This window comes from Lepisosteus platostomus, chromosome 5 (assembly GCF_059453375.1).
Source record: "Lepisosteus platostomus isolate fLepPlt1 chromosome 5, fLepPlt1.hap1, whole genome shotgun sequence".
Taxonomy (NCBI): domain Eukaryota; kingdom Metazoa; phylum Chordata; class Actinopteri; order Semionotiformes; family Lepisosteidae; genus Lepisosteus; species Lepisosteus platostomus.
This window is the reverse complement of record NC_142615.1, coordinates 49,250,852-49,270,977: the sequence shown is the minus strand read 5'-3', so window position 1 is coordinate 49,270,977 and position 20,126 is coordinate 49,250,852. Positions and strand designations below refer to the sequence as shown.

The following is a 20,126-nucleotide window of genomic DNA, read 5'->3' as shown; positions in this document are numbered from 1 at the left end:
GCCAAAGCTGACAAATAAACAGACGGACAAGCCGCACTGCACGTGTGAACAGGGGAGTGAGCGAGCGAGCGGGGATAGGGCGCCTCCTGCGCTTAAAAGCTTTCTGAATTCTGAGTACGTACGGGATCCTCGGCCTTGCGCTTATAACAAAGTCCAAGTCCCTTTGCAGACAACAGCAGTTGTCACATGATTGTCTCTGAGGATGTGCGACAATGGCCAAGGAGAGCCCCGATCTGAGCTTGCGCTCACTTTTTGACCAAGACACAGGTGTGTGCTGATTGGTTGAGAGTTTGGCGGGCATTGGAGACCCACGTGGTATTACCACGCCCTGCGTGAGATATGAGTCACTTACTCTTAACACTTTGGAATGCAGTCCAGATGTCCATTTGGCACTCCCTAGACAGATAGGCGCCAATGGATGACCATTGATCATGATAGCCAGGCTTAGCTAAGTGCATCCCCATCTGGGAGCTGTCCCTTATCAAAAGAAAACATCTTAAATCAGCCTGCATGAATACTTTCTCTGTGGCTGCACCACAGAGATGGAAGGTGAGATGGGGCCTCATTTAGGACAGCATACCACCGCTTAATTCTGTCTTATTAACAAGCATTGCCGCTACAACGGCATCTCTCCTGTCAAACTTCCTCCTGACTTGTTTGACAGGATCTGGGCCGTGGTGAACAGTGGGAAAGACGCCCTGTGGAGAGTGAGGAACATGGGGCTGTTCAAAGGCATCGAGGTCCCAGTCAAGGCAGCAGGTAGCCTGGCCCTGTTCATCACCCAAGAGAACTATTACCTCAGAGATCTGTGGAGAGAAAGGAGGGAGGAAGCAGAAAATCTGTGGGAAATAGAGAGCATAGGTCAATATCTCAAGAAACTGTGAAAAACATTATCATGTTTAAGTAAAGAATGTGATTTACACCAGAAAAAAAGAAATTGTTGCTATGTAACTGGTACCGTGTCAAAATGTAATGAGATGTGATCATATATACTGTTTTAAGTATGTATATTAATGTAAAGCTTTCTAATTTGTGATGTCCTGTATTTATTTGTGAAAAGAAAATAAAGTTCTTAAAAAATCGATTCACCCAGGGCGAGGCTCGGCCATTGCACTCCGGCTGTGCTGACCCCTGCGAATTCCCCAAATGTGGGAATCTCGACTGCATTATTTCTGGTAGTGGGGGACTGCGTTCGCGCTCTCCCCTGATGTGCTTGTTCCAATATCGGATACGGAAGAGTTACGACACCACGTGCTGCGATAGGATCCCAGTTCGAAAGGAGTCGATGCCACTGCTGGTTCCCGGTTTCTTTTAGTTAGAGGTCTGGAGAAGCATTTCAAGCTGGTTACACTACTCCTTCCGGACATTCATTCCCTTTTCAAAGTCAGTCGTTTTGCTGTAGTCTGCATTATTTAGGCTGATTATCGAGGTTAGCCTTTATTTGGTCATGGGGGCCTCGGTACTGTATGCTAATTCTCAAGACAGTTTCACCCGTTTTCTGATTGCTAGGTTCTGTACCAGTGCAGACATGTCAAACAGTGAATGGCTGTACCTCTATTGTATCCGTGCTCAATGAATGAAATCAGTAATAAATGAATATATGTATAGTTATACGATAAACAAGTGGTTTATCGACTCATCTTCATTTGCAGATTTAGAGGCAGCTTCGATATTCGTTTAACAAACGTTTTTTTTTTTATATGGGTCACACACATGCCATAGCAACAAAACATCTCTAGAGATGAGGCTATAGATCACCTTTCCATCCTCCAGGTTTTCCTCCCAAAGCCTACGGCACCAACGGTGACCCCTGCTGGCCGAGAAAGCTTGCAGCACGTGGTATTCCCAGGAAGTCTCCCATCCAAGTACTAACCAGGCCCAACCCTGCTTAGCTTCCAAGATCAGACAAGATTGGGCACATTCAGGGTGGTGTGGCCGCAAGCGAAAGTCGTGGCGCCTAACTCGCTACTTGAAGCTGTGTGTGGCTGGGGCTCTGTGCCCCCCGAGTTGGACTGAAGGATCGTTCTTGTGCAACTCTTTGGAAAGGAGCCTCTTTCCAAATCGCATTGCGTACCTGGATGTTGGCGAATGTGCTCCCTTGTGTTGGCTTGTCCCGCACTGGAGGAGAACAAACAAACTGCTCGGAGGAGCACAAGGCAAGTCTTCACAAGACAAAAACCTCCAGTGCACAGCACTCAAAACATTTCTGGGCTGTCGCGTGTTTATTTCAGCACATAAAGCGCACCAGTCCAACACGTCGGCCGGGCGCGCGGCGCCTCCGCCCTCTTGTGGCCTTGCGGCGTCAGAGCGAGAGGCTCCTTCTCGCTGCCTTTCCGCTGTGTTGCAGAGCCCCGAGAGGGAACCTGGAGCGCACACTTTGTGGGGGGCGGGGGACCGCGTTCGCGCTCTGCCCCCGGTCTCTTGCGCGAGTACTAAATCTCACGGCGCCAGCCAGCGGCCAGGAGACAAGTACAATATCGCGGGACAGGGGGGCCTCGTCATTGATTGTTACATATGAGACGGGGATTAGGAGGAGACCCCGACTGATTGGTAAAGGGGAACACTAACACCAGAGTGACACCCCCGGCGTCTCTTTTTGAGAGACGCCCTGGGATTTCTTAATGGCCAAGGAGGGTCGGGACCTCGGTTTTATGCCTCCCCCGAAGGACGGCGCCTGTTTGTGCAGCAGAGTGTCGCCATCAGGAAAGCCACACAGACCGCAGGGTGAGCGCTCCCTACTCCCAGTCACACCTCTTGCAGGAGCAGCAGCAACCTGAGCTTTTCCGGGGTGAATCTCCCATCCGGGTGCCGGCTAGGCTCACACCTGCTGGGCTGCCATGGGTGAGCCCAGTCGAGAGTCGCAGGTTGAGATCTAGTCACCGGGGAGAAACGATACAAGCAAAGGATTACTCGGCTCCCAGCACTTGAAAAGACAGACAAATGACTTGTTCCCGCCGGAGCTGAATGTACCTGAATGTTGTAGTGGTTTGATGGGTTTACTGAGACAATTATTAATTGTAGCAGTAATCACGAGGTTGTTCGTTGGGGCTTTTAGAAAATCAATCGTCAGAACAACTAACAACGCACACACGCGGGTTCAATACACGGGATACATTTATTAATATAAACTGTGCACCAAACATATACTAGTCTGCCAGGATACGAGTGGCAGACCTTACTGTGAGGGTTATCAATATACAAGGTATATAATCTCGAAGAGATGCAAACACAAAGAGATACACAACAGAGAATATATGTCAATATATATCGTTCGGTTACCAAATCGCTAATCAGTGTTATTACCCACTGTTACTCTAAACTCGGAAGTAAATACATTACTCATGAATTAAATTGATAACAACTTGTGTTGAGGTACAATTGAATTCTCGAGCCGCAATGTAGAACATGGGGTTTACTTATCCACTGTGTATGGTTTTGGAATCTCCCGGCACGAACACCAAACCAGCTGACAGGCTCTGTTGCAGCCTCTGTTGCAGCGGTTGTCCAATGGGCGTTGTGTCGGCGTTCTCTGGCTACCGGCCAACCAGTCAAGGTGCAGCTCGGAGTAGGACGGGCGGAGGAATCTGACTGCGGCGCGCAGGGCAGTCGTTGCTCCGAGGGGATCTACCAGCAGTCCGGCTGGCTAGTAGAAAGTCTCTATGCACAGATGTGACCGCGAGTCCTCACAAGTCACTCTTTTGCCTGGGAAGAAGCTGGTTCGTTCCCGGTCCAGCGCTGCTTCTGAATAAGCTATTCAGGTTGTCGACGAGGGTCCAACTGTAGGCTGCCGTTGAGCAAGCGGAGCATTCACGTTGGTAGAATTCTGAGTACGTACGGGATCCTAGGCCTCGCGCTTAGAACAAAGTCCAAGTCCTTTTGCAGACAACAGCAGTTGTCACGTGATTGTCTCTGAGGATGCACGAAAATGGCCAAGGAGAGCCCAGATCTGAGCTTGCGCTCCCTTTTTGGCCAAGACCCAGATGTGTGCTGATTGGTTGAGAGTTTGGCGGGCATTGGAGACCCACATGGTATTACCACGCCCTGCCAGTCCCTGATTGGTTGGTCAAGATGAGATATAAGTCACTTACTCTTGACACTTAGGAATGCAGTCCAGATGTCCATTCGGCACTCCCTAGACTGATAGGCGCCAATGAATGACCATTGATCATGATAGCCAGGCTTAGCTAAGTGCATCCCTGTCTGGGAGCTTGTTCCTTATCAAAACAAAACATCTTAAATCAGCCTGCATGAATACTTTCTCTGTGGCTGCACCACAGAGATGGAGGGTGAGATGGGGCCTCCTTTAGGACAGCATACCAACACTTAATTCTGTCTTATTAACAAGCATTGCCGCTACAATAGCAATTCAAATACAACAGCCACACTGCTGAAACCATATGTTTTACACACCAGACAGGCCCCCTAACCTCATACAACCTTGCTGTGGCTGTGACCCCTTTCTTTATTTTTTTATGATGTTTTCAATATGGCACCATTAGACAGGCCGTACATGGTGATAGGAGGGTGCTATTCACGAGTCAATAGCTCTTCAAGCACAACAGCCACAGTGCTGCAACCAGGTGTTTTACACACCAGACAGGCCCCCTAACCTTATACAATCTTGTTGTGGCTGTGTCCCTTTTCTTTATTTTTTTATGATGTTTTCAATATGGCACCATTAGACAGGCCGTACATGGTGATAGGAGGGTGCTATTCACGAGTCAATAGCTCTTCAAGCACAACAGCCACAGTGCTGCAAACAGGTGTTTTACACATCAGACAGCTCCCCTAACCTTATACAACCTTGCTTTGAGATGTGGAACATTTCTTTATTTTTTAATGATTTTTTTACTGTAATCAAGTGTTGTGCTCATTAATAATAATAATAATAATTGCTTACACTTATATAGCGCTTTTCTGGACACTCCACTCAAAGCACTTTACAGGTAATGGGGACTCCCCTCCACCACCACCAATGTGCAGCATCCACCTGGATGATGCGACGGCAGCCATAGTGCACCAGAACACTCACCACTATCAGTGAGGAGGAGAGAAGAGAAATGTAGCCAATTCAAAGAGGGGAATTATTAGGAGGCCATGATTGGTAAGGGCCAATGGGGAAATTTGGGGATATTGTCAGTATCACTATACTGGGGCATTAGGACCCACATGGACCACAGGGTGAGCACCCCCTGCTGGCCCCACTAAGGAACTAAGGAACCTTAGTTTTTCCCGGGAGGTCTACCATCCAGGTACTGACCAGGCTCACACCTGCTTAGCTTCAGTGGGTTGCCAGTTGTGAGTTGCAGGGTGATATGGCTGCTGGCCATAATCAGCAGCCTTCAGTACTGAAGCAGGTGTGAGCCTGGTCAGTACCTGGATGGGAGACCTCCTGGGAAAAACTAAGGTTGCTTCTGGAAGAGGTGCTAGTGGGGCCAGCACAACCATTAGGCAGGCCTCCTGACCTTTCACAGTCATGCTTTGTTGTGTGAAACTTTAATTATCTTTTTAGGATTTTTTGAACATGGCAACTTCCACCGAGATGGGTGGGGGGTGTCGGGGTGCTCTTCAATAGCTTTTTCATCTATACACACAAACGGATGTAACCAAGACACTCAGAACCTGTCACGCAGGGGCTGACTGCTGAGGATAGGGATCCAATGCGGTGCCCTTGGTAGGGTTGGCGCGAGACGCAGGCATAGTCGGAGTAAACAGGCAGGGGTCCGAGTCCGGGAAGGCGTATGTCGAAGAAAACTCAGTCTTCACTCAGGTTGGGAGATTGTCAACAGAGATCTTTAATACAATCAGCTGAAGGGGAGCATATCACAGAGAAAGGGTTTCCCCTAGCACTCAAGACATGCTCACTGGACTGAAGTTATACTGTCCTTTTTTATACATTAAAAGTAGGCAATACTTTAACATATCAAAGGAACATACAGGGAAAGGGGCAGTGTCAGAAGTCAAACAAACAGGACAGGGGGGTGCCATTTGGCATCCTTCAATCTGTTTCAATTTTCTCTGGTTGAATGGGTGTGAGGAATCACAGGCTTTAGTTTGCACCTAAGACAGTGGTCTTAGGTGCGAACAGAAAACCTTTCCCACGCATAGTCACTGTCCTGACCTTTTGACTCGGTCTTCCACACGTAGCACAGGCGTAGGCACAGAATCGACAGGCGAAAGTGTAGTCGAGGGACTGGCAGGGGTCGGAGTCCGGGAAGGCGTAGAAGTTGCGTCGGTGTGGATTCAGAAGGCAGAGGCGTAAACGAAAAGTCAGGCTGGGGTCAGGATCCGAGAAAGCGTAAAACAGGCGAAGGTACAAAATCGAGTGGCTAAAGCGGGGTCGAGGTCCAGGGGAGAAGTCGTAGTAAGGCAAAGGTGTAGTTAGTACGTAAGCTCCGGGAGAGAATCTCAATCGTGAGCAATGACCGGGGGGCAGATGAAGGTTTAAGCAGAGGCCTGATTGACACGTGCACGTTTGGTACGGGGAGAGCTCGTAGGAATGCGGGAGCACTTGCCTGCGTGAGGGAGATTCGTGGCAAAACCAACAGAATCAACCTGAACTCACAGAAAAACAAGAATGCCCCCGAGACACCTGCACCCCCCTCGGACCACTCTGGTATCAACACCCCCAAACCCATCCATACCAGCTAACAAGACTCAGAATCGGTGCAACCCTCCAACCTGGACCAAGAGCAGGATGGGACAAGAACCTGCACCACACTACGCACCCCTCATCCAGACCAGCAGGACAGCCAGACCACAGACAGCACCATCATGTAACCCCCCTGTTCATTCCAACAGAAAAGCCGAACTGACCCCCACCAGCATGGCGACGCTGCAGCTCTGGTCACACCAGCAGGCCCAATGGGCTCAGAGCTGGGGGACATACAGATGCAGCCATTCAAAATGCGTGGGCGATACTGCATTATTTTCCGGTACGCTGTACGCAGTCTACCGCAAGTTACCGGTAAATACCGCGAGTTACCGGTAAATACTGCTAGTTACCGTAAATTCTCCTATAATATGACAAGCAAAATAATAGTATCCGGAATTTCGGCAAGGTGGAGCTAATAAAGCTCAACCTCTCATGTTTGAGCTGTGGCCATCAAAGTCTTTAACGAAGATATTACTAATAGTATTAATAATGAATGACCTTGGACAAGCTGTAAGTGTAAACTCAAAGTATTGCCCTGGTCAACATTCTTTTTTTCATTGACCGTCTTTGTAAAAGTAACACCACAGCATTTCGCAATCACGCATTTGTTTCCAATCATGCAAAGTACAGTAATTTTTGAGAATCGATTCACCATGCCTTTCACATGCTCATAAAAGAGATTGATTTAGGAACATAAACATATTACTGTATGAAAACTGTACTGTATACAGTATGTATATGTATATTTAATGTCTTAACTGTGCCCGTTTAAGTATTGAATATTCATATCTAATTTTACCACTGAAGGGAAATCTTAGTAGCTGAGCATAAAAAGAATAGGAGCATACTGCAACGCGTGTGAAGGCCATAAACGATATTAATTTTGGAACATAAACATACAGTATATGGCTGGTCTCAGTACTTTAAAGAAAACATACACGAAACATGGTTTCATTATGACCAGAATCGGTCTTGAGATATTTTTAACTTGATTTACAGTATTTGAGAGGTATGTCTTAACACCGATACTACAGTGCTTAAGTACTGCTCACGTATATGTTTCTAGGTTTATATTATGCATTTCATACGATCAAATTACTTTTGAGCAACTAATAAGAAGCGCGAAACGGTATGCGTTTTAGTTTCGTTTTGTGCTGGGACCCGTGGATTGATTAGAGATATCAAGTACATACAAGTCATTTTTTAAATGTTGTAGTTCGTCTTGAAAAAATGTTACGAGTACATCATCTATCAACAATTACACAGGTTCTGTTTCCATATTGCGGATTTTGGTTACGTAATATTATTTTCTAGATTTCACGTTGTGAATATATGATTTGGGCAAACAGAGACGCAAAGAAGTACATTATTGGTTGTTGTTTTTTTTTTTGCAGTTTTATCTAGAACAAGCGATGCTTAAACCTTTGTCTGATTCTTGTGAAACTACCCACACGACAGTTACAGTACCTAGGAGTTGACTTCAGTGATGTCACTGATGGGATGTTTCTAAAAATCCATGGTCTGTGATTGAAACCTGTAAAACCGGTTTAATTCGTCACAGCCAGCACTCTTCAGGTGTGAGGGTCTTCTGCTCAGAATGAAACGCTAAAATGTTTGTGTATATTCTAATGGTAGTGGGGGCAGGGTGTGTGGGAACAGCTTTGGTTGAAATTGCATTGGAGATCTATGTTCTTCACACCTGAAACATTTTCTCTGAAAGCATTTTCTCTGAAAGCATTTTCTTCGCAGTTTAACCGATCTTGTTACAGCATGTTACAGTTTACTATTATTAACCATATTAATTTTAAGTGCTTAATGTAAAATCTTGTAAAAATATATTTTCATTGTTCAAATATACATTAAGTCTGACTATCATATAATAAGTTAAATACAAAACTAAAGAAAAAATAGGGTTAAATATAATTTTAAATATTTTGCTAACAATGTTAACTGTTTATGAATAATAAAATGTATTAACTAAGGAGTAGGATGGCACAGTTGTTAGTATGTTTTTTGTTTTGTTTCTTTTTCATAAATACAACAGTAGTACCTGATGTCTCAGTGGCTTTCAAAATTAAATTATGCATGCAAACCTGTGAACTAGAAAGATAACTAAGATATCCATCCATTTATAATGGTGGCAAAGTGGTTAGCATTGCTATCTTGCAGCACTGGGGTCCTAGGTTCAATTCCTGCCATCCTGTGTGTGTGGGGTTTACATGTTCTCTCTGGTTTTTCTCCATATGTGTGATATGACTCCCTCTCGCACTCCAAAACATACTGGTAAGTTAATTGGTTTATGGGAAAACTGGCCCTGGTGTGTGTGTGTTTGTGTCTGTCTGTCCTGTGATGGACTGGCGCTATGTCCAGGGTGTATTCTGCCTTGTGTCCGTTGCTTACTGGGATAGGCTCCAAATCCTCTGTACTGGATAAAGAGATTAGAAATGGAAGTAAAGGCACTGTGCTGATGGAACTATACACGGTGTTAGAAACCCACTATGAAATGGCAGCATCTCACTGAGAATAAAATATTTTATAGTGCTGGCTTAAGGAAACAGCCTTTCCACCTCTCTTGCACATCAGTATCCATACCTAGTTATTTAAACAAATTGCCTCTAATTATAAACATCTTAATATGCTGGCTCTGTGGATCCGCATCAGCTATGTTTGCCCATTCCTTCAATTCATGTGCATCCAACACACAGTTCAACGCTAGCAACTACACAAAATCTAAAATATGAGCTCTACTTGCCACTTACAATACCAACAGTACCAGCTAACTTTAGTAGTGACATTTTCATGGATCTTTTTAACAATAAAATTTACAACATCAGACTTCAGACACAATTAAACAGGCCTCAAAAAAGTCTGGTACAAACATTTTCAGCATGGAATAAACCGTTACTTTAATGGTATAAACCTTAAATGGATTCATATTCTCAATAAGATTTGGTGCTCAGTAACATGACTTAGAAAATGACAGAAGACATACGTATCATGCTTATCCTTCTATTTTTCATAATCGTAAACTCCTTAAGGCAGTTACATTTTCTCTGTTCTGACCTGGAGTTACAGAGAAATTTAAATTCTAATAAGAGATTTGTAATGAGGAAAGTCATATCAATCACTCATACAGTACCAGGATTTGCAATTACAATACAAATACTTTCTTTCTATATGTGTTTATTTTGCAGTTTGAGTCTATGGCATTCCTTTGGGGGTCTATACTCCAAGGCATGACTTTTTTATGGGAACATGACATTTTTTTAAACATATATTTTTGTGGTAGTAGGGCGCAAAACATCAGTATTTACTGCTATTAATCACTGTACGATTTATAGTTGAAATCTGAGCCTAGATATAAAGTTAGATATAAAGTTAAAATCTCGACAAAGCAATGTAGGAAATACAGAGAAAATAAATCCTTTCTGACATCTAAAATCAGTTTCGATCAAGGTCTCTAAAACGAACAAGAAAAAGAGGATTTTCGGAGGGCAATTACGCTGTGTTTATATAGAATAAGTGATTTATGAGCAATCTAATTTCTTGTTCGTTTAAAACAGTGAAATGTCAGCTGCAAAAGATCGCACCAGAAACAACACTCTCTCTGCCTGTCATAGACGTTCAGGAAAGGCTGAATGAAGTCATGTCAAGTACAATAATTCGGTGATCAATAATAACAGTTGTATTATATCCATGGAAATATATTCATTATATGCCAGCGAACCTCACCGTGCCAGGCCACCACTGCGTCACAACACACAGCTGCCAGTGCACCTCTACATACCCGACCACCACTGCATCACACAGCTGCCAGCGCACCTCACCGTGCCAGGCCACCACTGCGTCACATAGCTGCAAGCGCACCTCACCATGCCAGGCCACCACTGCATCATAGAGCTGCCAGGGCACCTCACCGTGTCAGGCCACCACTGCGTAACACCACATAGCTGCCAGCGCACCTCACCATGCCAGGCCATCACTGAGTCAGAGATTAAATAAAACCTCACTCGCACCAAATAAATTTATATTTCTAAATATCACAACATGATCGAATTTAAGTCATTTTAATAACAATGAATAGTCACCTAGGCGTTACAATATAAAAATTTATATTGATTTAAATAACGTTTTGATTTAAATCGCAAATGCGGGTTTAAATATATGTGTTTTTTGATTCACAATCAGACAAATGCAACATAAATTGATATCTTTGTCTTCTAAGTATCTTAATAAACTTTCAGCATAGCTTTCTCCCCGTTTAGATTTATTTTGGGATCAAACGTGGAAAGATTAGATTGTAATCGTTTTTATTTTTTAAATACATTTTAGAAAAGTGTAATCTATACTAAAAAGCTGTACACCACCTGCTATAAAGATACATATTGTAATACTTTCGGGTTCGAATAGGACAGACACAAGAACTTAGACTTGCGGAGTTAAAGCAAGTAAAGCCTTGATTTTATATATCACCTTTAAAAGTGGCATCTCAAAGCAAAGTAAATACCCAACACTGATTGTACCCATCTGTCATGCTAATAAAGCAGCTTGAATTGAATTGAGAGGGGGGGGGGGTATATTTGCTTTGTGTATAAAGTACATTGTGAATGTTTTCACAGCCTTCACTTTGTCGTTTTTATGCCATTTTTTGACCACGCACGAATATTCCTATGTCCGTATCTTCACAAGGGAATCAGTGCGAATTTTAATACTAATTAAATGACCGCAGGCACTTTCCACCCCCTCTACATTCTCAGAGTAGAACAGACTAACCTTCTAATGAAAGACGGTCCACCCCCCACGGACAGGAAAAGTGCCCACAGGCACTTAAACTTAATATGGTCAGTAACAGTAAACAGTAACATGGTCAGAAGGAGCACGTACAAACGTTTCCGAAATAACCACATGTAAGACTGATGCTTAAAATGTTTAGGGAGAAAGTGGAATACTGGTGTGTATTTTTTCTTTAAACTACCAATACCAGCCATATACAGTCTGTAACGTAGGGATTTCTATATGTCTTTATTTAGTGGTTACATTAGTGACAAAGGCTAAACTTTTAGCTTCAGTAACGTGTACATATCTCCCCTTTTTATAAAACGACATGGTTGAAAACTGTTCCAGAGCCACTGTTGTTTCATCAGTGAAAAGTACATCATGAAATGCCTCTCCCTGTTCAATCCACTGGAAAAAAGAAAAGGAGCATAAAGCTTCTGATGGTCATAAACGATATTCATTTAGGAGCAGCATCAGAGGTATGTTTTTAACTGCACTGCATTGGAGAGAATACCATAGTGTGTTTTTTTTTTTTACTCCCTGGTGGAAACTGGCTTCCAGAAGAATCAGTATGGCTCAGAGATTAAATAAAACTTCACTCACACCAAACAAATGTATATTTCTAAATACCACAACATGATCGAATTTAAGTCATTTTAATAACAATGAATAGTCACCTATGCGTTACAATATAAACATTTATATTGATTTAAATCGCGTTTAAATCACCTTTATTTAAAACCCATAAATAAAGCTGATACTGTTTAGACTTTTAATTATTTAAAACTGTATTAAAGCAGCACGATACACAATGCAACGTAAATCGCTATCTTTGTCTTCTGTGTAATAATGTTCACCTCTCTGTCCAGCAAATTTACAATAGTAATAATAATGAACTTTATTGTATATGGCGCCTTTAAAGGTGGCTCCTCAAAGCGCTTTACAGGTTAAAAACAATACTGTTAGGCTGGGAAAACGTTTTTTTTTTAAGAAATACAAAATGAGATATAATGATATGTTCCGGCTTAGACATTAACGAAGAGCATAACGCGTGTACTGTATACACTGCAAGTACAACCCCCCTCTCTGCAGGAGTGCTGGCTGTGACGAACTGAACCGGTTTCACGGGTATTTTCAAAGTAGGAGGCGAGATTTCCAGCGAAAGACACCTCCCCCCCCTCAAAAACCCAGTAAGTACAGTACTTACTAGTTAAAGGCTAGGCTCCTCAATGAAATCGCTTTAACATGCTAATGCGTTGCTGTAACAGTCCGGGCGTGGCAAGCCTCTAATTTCAACCCGACTACGGCGAAAGGAACCCTTCTTTCATTAGAAGACAATGAACATATTTTAGCCCTGAATGAATTAATAGCAAACATGGTTTACATAAAAGACATTTTTCCAAGAAAGTTTAGCCTTTGTCACTAATGAAACCACTAAATAAAGACATAAATATAAAAATCTTAAGATTTTTAAAATACATGACTTTGCTAAAATTTTTTTGAAAATAAAAACAATTACAACCGCCAGGGGAGAGAGAGAACAGGGGAGGGATGTTGGTTTTGCATAAGGGGCGGGGCTATGGGAATTTGGTCTGTTTGGGAATGTGTAGTTACATGTTCTGGCTGTTTGTGAATTATCGTTGTTGAGTATGGAGTGTTGAGGTATTGATTTTGTGTAATGCTTTATGTTGAAAATTGAGGTGGATTTTGTTTATGATAAACAGGATAAACTGGGATGGGAGGAAGGTTTGGTTTTGCATAAGGGGCGGGATTATGATAATTTGAGGAATTTGCGAGAGTAAAATTGTTTGATATATTTGATTTTGTATTGTGGTTGTTATCTATGTTTTTGGTTGGTATTATGTTTATATGGTTGTTTTTGTTGGTTGGTTGTTATTATGGTTATTAATAATACGATCTATAGTTGAAATCTGAGCCTAAATAAAAAGAAAAAGCAAGTGATTAGGTTTATGAGCAATCTAATTACTTATTCGTTTAAAACGCTATATAAAATAAAGTTTATTATTAATTTGCTGGACAGAGCGGTGAACATTATTATGCATAAGACAAAGATAACGATCCTGATCAGTTTAGAAATCTGTGTACACTGTAAGGTTTTTACTTCTTAAACTTTTAAAATACACGTTTTGAATAGAAAGAAATCCTCTTCCTGGTACAGTATGTATAGCAAACCAGCACGTCTTTTTTTCTCCAATCAGAGGGGTGTCAGATGGTGTCAGCCAATCACCATTCTGAAGCCCTACCATAATCTCTGGTATGGGGAGACCCCAGAATTCTGTCCCATAGTTTAGACAGATGATAGATACTTTTATTGATCCCGTGAGGGAAATAAAGTAAATCATTTTCATTTTAGGAAATTATTAAACGCTCGGTTAAAAGCAAAGGAGATTGTCTGTTATAGTGGACATAAAAACAAGAGTTCGCTGGCATTATATCCTGGAAGACACAGACCGGTGCCAGACCAGTAAAATGCCTGATGAACTAGGGATTGGACAGTTTCCAAGTGCTTGTACAATCGATGGAAATGTTCAAATAAATGTGCAAAAGAAAGAAACAAAATAATCATTTATTTCTTTATCATATTGGGTAGCTAATGTCCTCTCTTTGCTAGTTAGTGGCTGTGTTTCTGCGTTGGGTAGCAACGGGTGACTGTTCTCAGGCGGAAGATGTAAACAGCTTTATGTTCGTGTTAAATAATTTTTTTAAATTAAAATTCATTCCATACAGCAATCGCATATTTGGGTACCGTTTCATAAAACTTTCATGCTTAAAATGTTTAGGGAGAAATGGAAAACTGGTGTGTATTTTTTCTTTCAACTACCAAGACCAGCCATACACAGTACAGTTTACATACATACAGTAATGTTTATGTTCCTAAATTAATATCATTCATGACCTTCAGATGCGTTATGCTCCTCTTCTTTTTATGCTCAGCTACTAAAATTTCCCTTTAGTGGTAAAATCCATATAAATATTCAAAACTAAGCGGATTAAAATGTGCACAGTAAAGACATTAAATGATTAAATCTTTGCACTACCAACCAATGCACCACGAGTGCCCCTGTCGGTCATTTTGGCCAGCCAATCACTTACCGCGGTGCCCTCCGGTGCCCTGCGGTGGCTTGTGGGTAGGTTACTGTACCGCGGGTTTTTACCGCGCATTTTGAATGGCTGCATCTGTACTTAATTGGCTTTATGATTTGGTATTGATTTTGTATTGTTGTATTATTAACTTTGTGCTTTCTGTGTTTTTATCGTATTGTGGACTTATTTTTTAAACAAATGCTTACAAAGGCAGACACGGCACACATCTGTTTATACCAGCGGTGAATTGTACATTTTTATTAAGTACAATCTACTGTGCATTTTTGGGAGTATAACAGATTCGATATAAAGTGGCAAAAATCTAAAAGGGGAAAATACCCAAGACTGCGTGTAAAGCCCTTGTTGTGGCTGTTGTTTTATTTTTAGATAAAAATGGCGTAGTGTGCACGAAATGTTGCAGAAACACAATCTAATATTTTAATAACTGTTATTTTAATAATTTGATAAGTATGAGGCCCCAGATCCAAATCTTCGGTTCTGATTTTTTAAACATGATATCTTCCCTTCCTCTCGATGTGAGCAATTGTTTTTTTTTCACATTGCGATCCAAAGAGCCTCAGACGCACAGTCTAACAGTAACCAAACCAGAATGGATTCTGCTGGGAGCCGGACTGAGCTCATTCTCACTCCCTGTGTTGAAAACAGAATTATCTCTTCCCCGAACATCGTCTACAGATCACTTGTGTGCTTTTAACCTTCTCGCAGCTACAGGCGAGACTGAAGCTGGAGATGTGAAGGCACCCGCTGGTGCATCTTCTCCAAATTTCACTTCTCTTTTTTTTTAAAGTAGATATAGCCCTGAAAAAAGCATTAGCTTTATCAGTTTTTACATTAATCGATTTTGAAACAAATATTATATTTTTATTGCAATTTACATAATAATAATAATTATTATTATTATCATCATCACTTACACTTATATAGCGCTTTTCTGGATACTCCACTCAAAGTGCTTTACAGGTAATGGGGAATCCCACTACCGCCACCAATGTGCAGCCCCACCTTGATGATGCAACGGCAGCCATACTGTGCCAAAATGCTCACCACACATCAACAATCAGTGGGGAGGAGAGCAGAGTAATGAAGCCAGTCCATAGATGGGGATTATTAGGAGGCCATGACTGGTAAGGGCCATTGGAAAATTGGGCCAGGATGCTGGGGTTACACCCCTACTCTTTCAAGAGATGACCTGGGATTTTTAAAGGCCAGAGAGAGTCAGGACCTCAGTTTTACTTATCAGCCGACGGACGGCACCTGTTTACAGTTTAGTGTCCCCGTCATTATACTGGGGCATTAGGACCCACATGGACCACAGGGTGAGCGCCCAGCGACAGAAACCAGATGGTACTGTGTGTCGGGCTCGGCTGCAAGCAGGACAATGATGTCACGGGGACAAAGTAGAAAAAATCAGAACGGTTCTGTAAAAGACCTGTGTCAGCTGTCGGTTCGCAGTCTGGACTCTAAATCCATCGATCTGATTTCAAATCTCTCTAACACCTGAGCTGTGGCTTCTTTTGAGTAGTTATTCAGGAGAACATTATGTTAATCGTATAGATGAATCGTTTAATATATTCAGGTGGATAGCTACTTCAGCATGCATATCTGCAAAGAAACAAGTAATACTGTAGGTTTATTCCATGCTGAAAAGAGAAGAGAGAAAACAAACCTGAAGAAGTTTTCATAGTTGAAACGTTGTGTTTTCTCTCTTCTCTTTCAGCATGGAATAAACCTATTACTTGTTCCTTTAATATATTGTTCGGTTGAATTCAAAATGCTTTACTACTACAAGAGAGGATTATAGTGTGGAGGATGAGACAAATTTATGATTTCTTGGAAGAAAATGGTTTTACTTTGCATTCGAAATGAATCAAAACTTTTGCGTGACACACAAGCCCTTTGTCTTTTTTAAAGATATCATATTTTTAAACAGACAAGTATAGAAAAAGTTTTTTTTTTTACTTAGAAATTTTGGATGGGGGTGATGCATTACTAGTAGTGGCACTGAGGTCACTATGGTGCTGTTGAGCACCATAAGGTTAGGGCCAGTGGTGTAATGTATAATGCATCTGACTTTGGATCAGAAGATTGTAGGTTTGACTCCTGTCTGACTCATGTTGCTTTTAAACCAGTAGTAGATTTTCTTTATGTAAATTAACTGCAGCTGAAAGCTATAGAAAACACATTGGCTAAATTGCAATGAACTGTCGAACTGTTTTGCACGAAGCTGCGGACTACTTAACACGGTACTGTCTGAAGATCAGCTCCTGCTCTGAGCTCAATAGCAATGCAAAACTGTGCGTAACAAAGCTGGCGAGCAGCTGAACTTGTGCTAAATAGTCTGTTCGGTGATGAGGGTTCAGTACTGGCGTTGTTCTAATTAGCACGAACTGCACAGGCTGAATCAGACAATTTCAAATAGTCTGATCAGTGTAGGACAAGTTAATGAAGAATTATTACTTTGTCTGTCTCTTGTTTGTATATAAATGAATGTCTCTGACAACTTAATGTTAGTTTTTAATTTAGTTTTACGATGTTGGTCAGGCGTTGACATATGCACAAACACACGAAATGTCTCACTCCTGATTCAGCTCATGAAGCAATACGAGTGAAGCAATTCCTCCTGCTTCTCGTACAACCATATCAGAACAGAAGCCCGTGTCACCCCGCTCTGATTCAAGAGCGACTCACATCTTGACAGGGTGCTTGGCATGAAGGGGGGGTACTGTCACGCCCTCTGCAGCCAGAGGGCGCTCCTTCTCTGTCCTGTCCCTAGTTTCCAGCCTGCTGTCCTTCCTGTCCCTCTCTTTCCCTTGGGCTATATATTTCCGGGTCTTGCACTCTGTCGTTGCTCAGCATTGACGTTTGGATGTCCTGAGACCCGCCTAGCACCAGGGCGCCCCACGTCCGCTCCCTGAGGGCATAGGTTTCTATATGGCATTCCTGAACTCTTTGCACTAATGAGCCCGGGCCTTTTTCCCGTCTCGCCGCTACGCATATGGGTCTTTTTCCACTCTCCTACTCCCCATGGTTAGTCCCTTTGGACGTCCGTGACAGGTGCCCCTTTGGAATGGTTTTCAGAAAATGTGAGAAAAGGAAAGTTATGTACAGTAAGCTCTCACACACAGCTCTCAAACACAGCATTAGAGATTGGAATCTGATTGTAAAAAAAACTGCCCGTCTCCCCGCCATTTAACGTTGCTGTTGTTTTTATTTTACATATTGTTAGCATTTTAATGAATTGTTAAAAGATTTATACACAAATCGCTAAATACGAAACGTAAAAACCCAACTGTAAGCAATTGACCATTCATATTCCTGAATTTTAAATACCTATGTTTATCTGTCTCCAAGTGCCTGGTGCAGCTATTTTGAAAGCATACCTCAAGGAGGACTTTACACGCAGTCTGGGGTATTTTCTCCTTTTACATTTTTGCGATTTTATATCGAACCTCGTATACTCCCAAAAGTGCACAGTAGCTTGTACTGTGTGCCCTGTTTGCCTTTGTAAGCATTTGTTTAAAAAATAAGTTCACAATATGATAAAAACAGAGAAAGCACAAACTTAATAATATAACGATTCAAAATCAAAACCAAATCATAAAGAAAAAGAGTCAATTTCCACCTGCACTGATATCCCTTCAAATGTTTTATAAGAACTATTGACGTTTATAGAGTAGAAGCCTGGTCCATTTCTTCTACTAAACGAGACTATGGGAGTGAGTATTTTGATGTCGAACTGGGATTTAAATAAAGAGGAACACTACACTACATTGGGCTACGCGTGTGACAAAACGTTTATTTTAGACTTCTCGATAGCTCAGTTGCTAGCTCTTAAAACTGTAGAAAAAGCAGTGAGTATGTCTTATGTCCCTGGTCTGAATCCAGTTTGAAGGGTGGTGTTTTCTTGTTCCTTAATCAAAAAGTGAATTGCGAATTTGTCTTTCACTTTGACGTTCACCCGAAAGCTCAGTATACAAAGAAGTAGAGGCTCCTGTTCTGAATAATCCTCACGTCTGATTGTTTTGCTCAGACCTTTAAAATGTACACTGTGGACTATTTGCTCTTCCTAACACAATTAAAAAGCCGCCGGCAAACTTATCGATCGGGAGTTTAGTTCAGTGATAGCGCGCGCTTAAGTTTTCTATCGCCGGCATCTCTGTATTCTTTTTAAACGCGATATTTTTTATTCTTCGTGTGTGAATTTCAGGGAGACTCATAAACCCTTTCTCTGTTTTTAAGATACATTATTTTAAACCAGACATAATGAAAGACGTAGTAATTAGACACACGTACAAAACACATGAATCTAATTGAAGAAACTTTTGACCGGGGCGATGTATTACTAGTAGCGGCTCTGAACTCAATGTGGTGCTGTATAGGAATGCAATACAAACGCCAATGGCACAATGGATAACGTGTCTGATTACGGATCAGAAGACTTTAGATTTCTACTCCTTCCTGGTTCGTGAAGAAGCTTTTAAACCACACTACTCAACACTGACATCGAAGTGTGTGCGGTCCTACACAACCTTACTATCGACTAGATGAGTCTTCTGTTCTATCTCCGATTCTTTCCGCACATTCCTGCTATTTCACCACCGTTATTGTAGGATAACAGCCACAGACACGAGAAGATATACTATTCCGAACAAATGTCTTAAATAATCAAGTTGAAAAGGGTGACAATAAGTTTTTGTTTCTTTAACGTAACCTAACTTTTGCCTGTAAAGTTCACATTATTTTCTGTAGCCGCAAATCCCCAATATTTCTGCTTTCTCCCGAGAAACACAAGCATGGAGTCAAATCATATTAAATAACACAACACATCTATTAATTTAACACCCAGATGTGACAGAACACATGTAAGACTTACACACAGCTTTTAATATGATATAGTGAATTTGCAGGTATCCTGGGGAGGGAAGAGAACTGATATTAAGGAAATACATATTTAAAGGGGATGTAAGTCTTAAATGTGTTTTGTCACATCTGGGTGTTAACTGAATAATTTTCTAGCATTATTTATTGTGTTTTGACTCTATACTTGTGTTTCTCAGGAGAAGGCAGAAATATTGATGTTTACATTTATATTCACATTCCCGGTGATATTGACATAGGTACTCAACTATTTACTTGTAGTTTGACTAGTGTCAAAAGTTGAAAATCTCTGAAAACATCAAGATGGCTAACGACGTGCAAAGAAACTCAATCACATTTAGAGAAGGTAATGTTTAGATCGGATTAATTCGAAGTGTGTCTCTGGGTGCATTTGATCTACGAACGTTGTGTTTAACTGAAGCACACCCTGACTGAGTGTGCCATAGAAACTGACACATGTCATATTTTTCCACATTCACAGATTTTTGGCTAAAGTAAAAAAAAAATCGTTGTCATTTTCTTGCCAGCTGGCAGTAATTCTTTTGAACTGATAACAAAGACAAGCATTTTAGCTTTCGCGATGTGTGGAGTTCTTGAAAAACAAGTTGTGCCAAAAACGAAATAAACACCTCCATTAAACTTAATGCAGAAGCATGTTGTCTATAACAATAAACGATGCAAGAAGACAGGA

General features: G+C 41.7%; 1 non-coding gene and 1 pseudogene across 1 annotated transcript; one reads left to right on the top strand and one right to left on the bottom strand.

The window, feature by feature from the left end:
* The first annotated feature begins 1,042 nt into the window (after window positions 1-1,042).
* LOC148668302 (U1 spliceosomal RNA) lies at window positions 1,043-1,207 on the top strand. Its single transcript, XR_015938864.1, has one exon. It is a non-coding gene; the product is annotated as a U1 spliceosomal RNA (small nuclear RNA).
* A 617-nt stretch (window positions 1,208-1,824) lies between these two features.
* LOC148668301 (5S ribosomal RNA) lies at window positions 1,825-1,943 on the bottom strand (annotated as a pseudogene).
* Window positions 1,944-20,126: the final 18,183 nt, after the last annotated feature.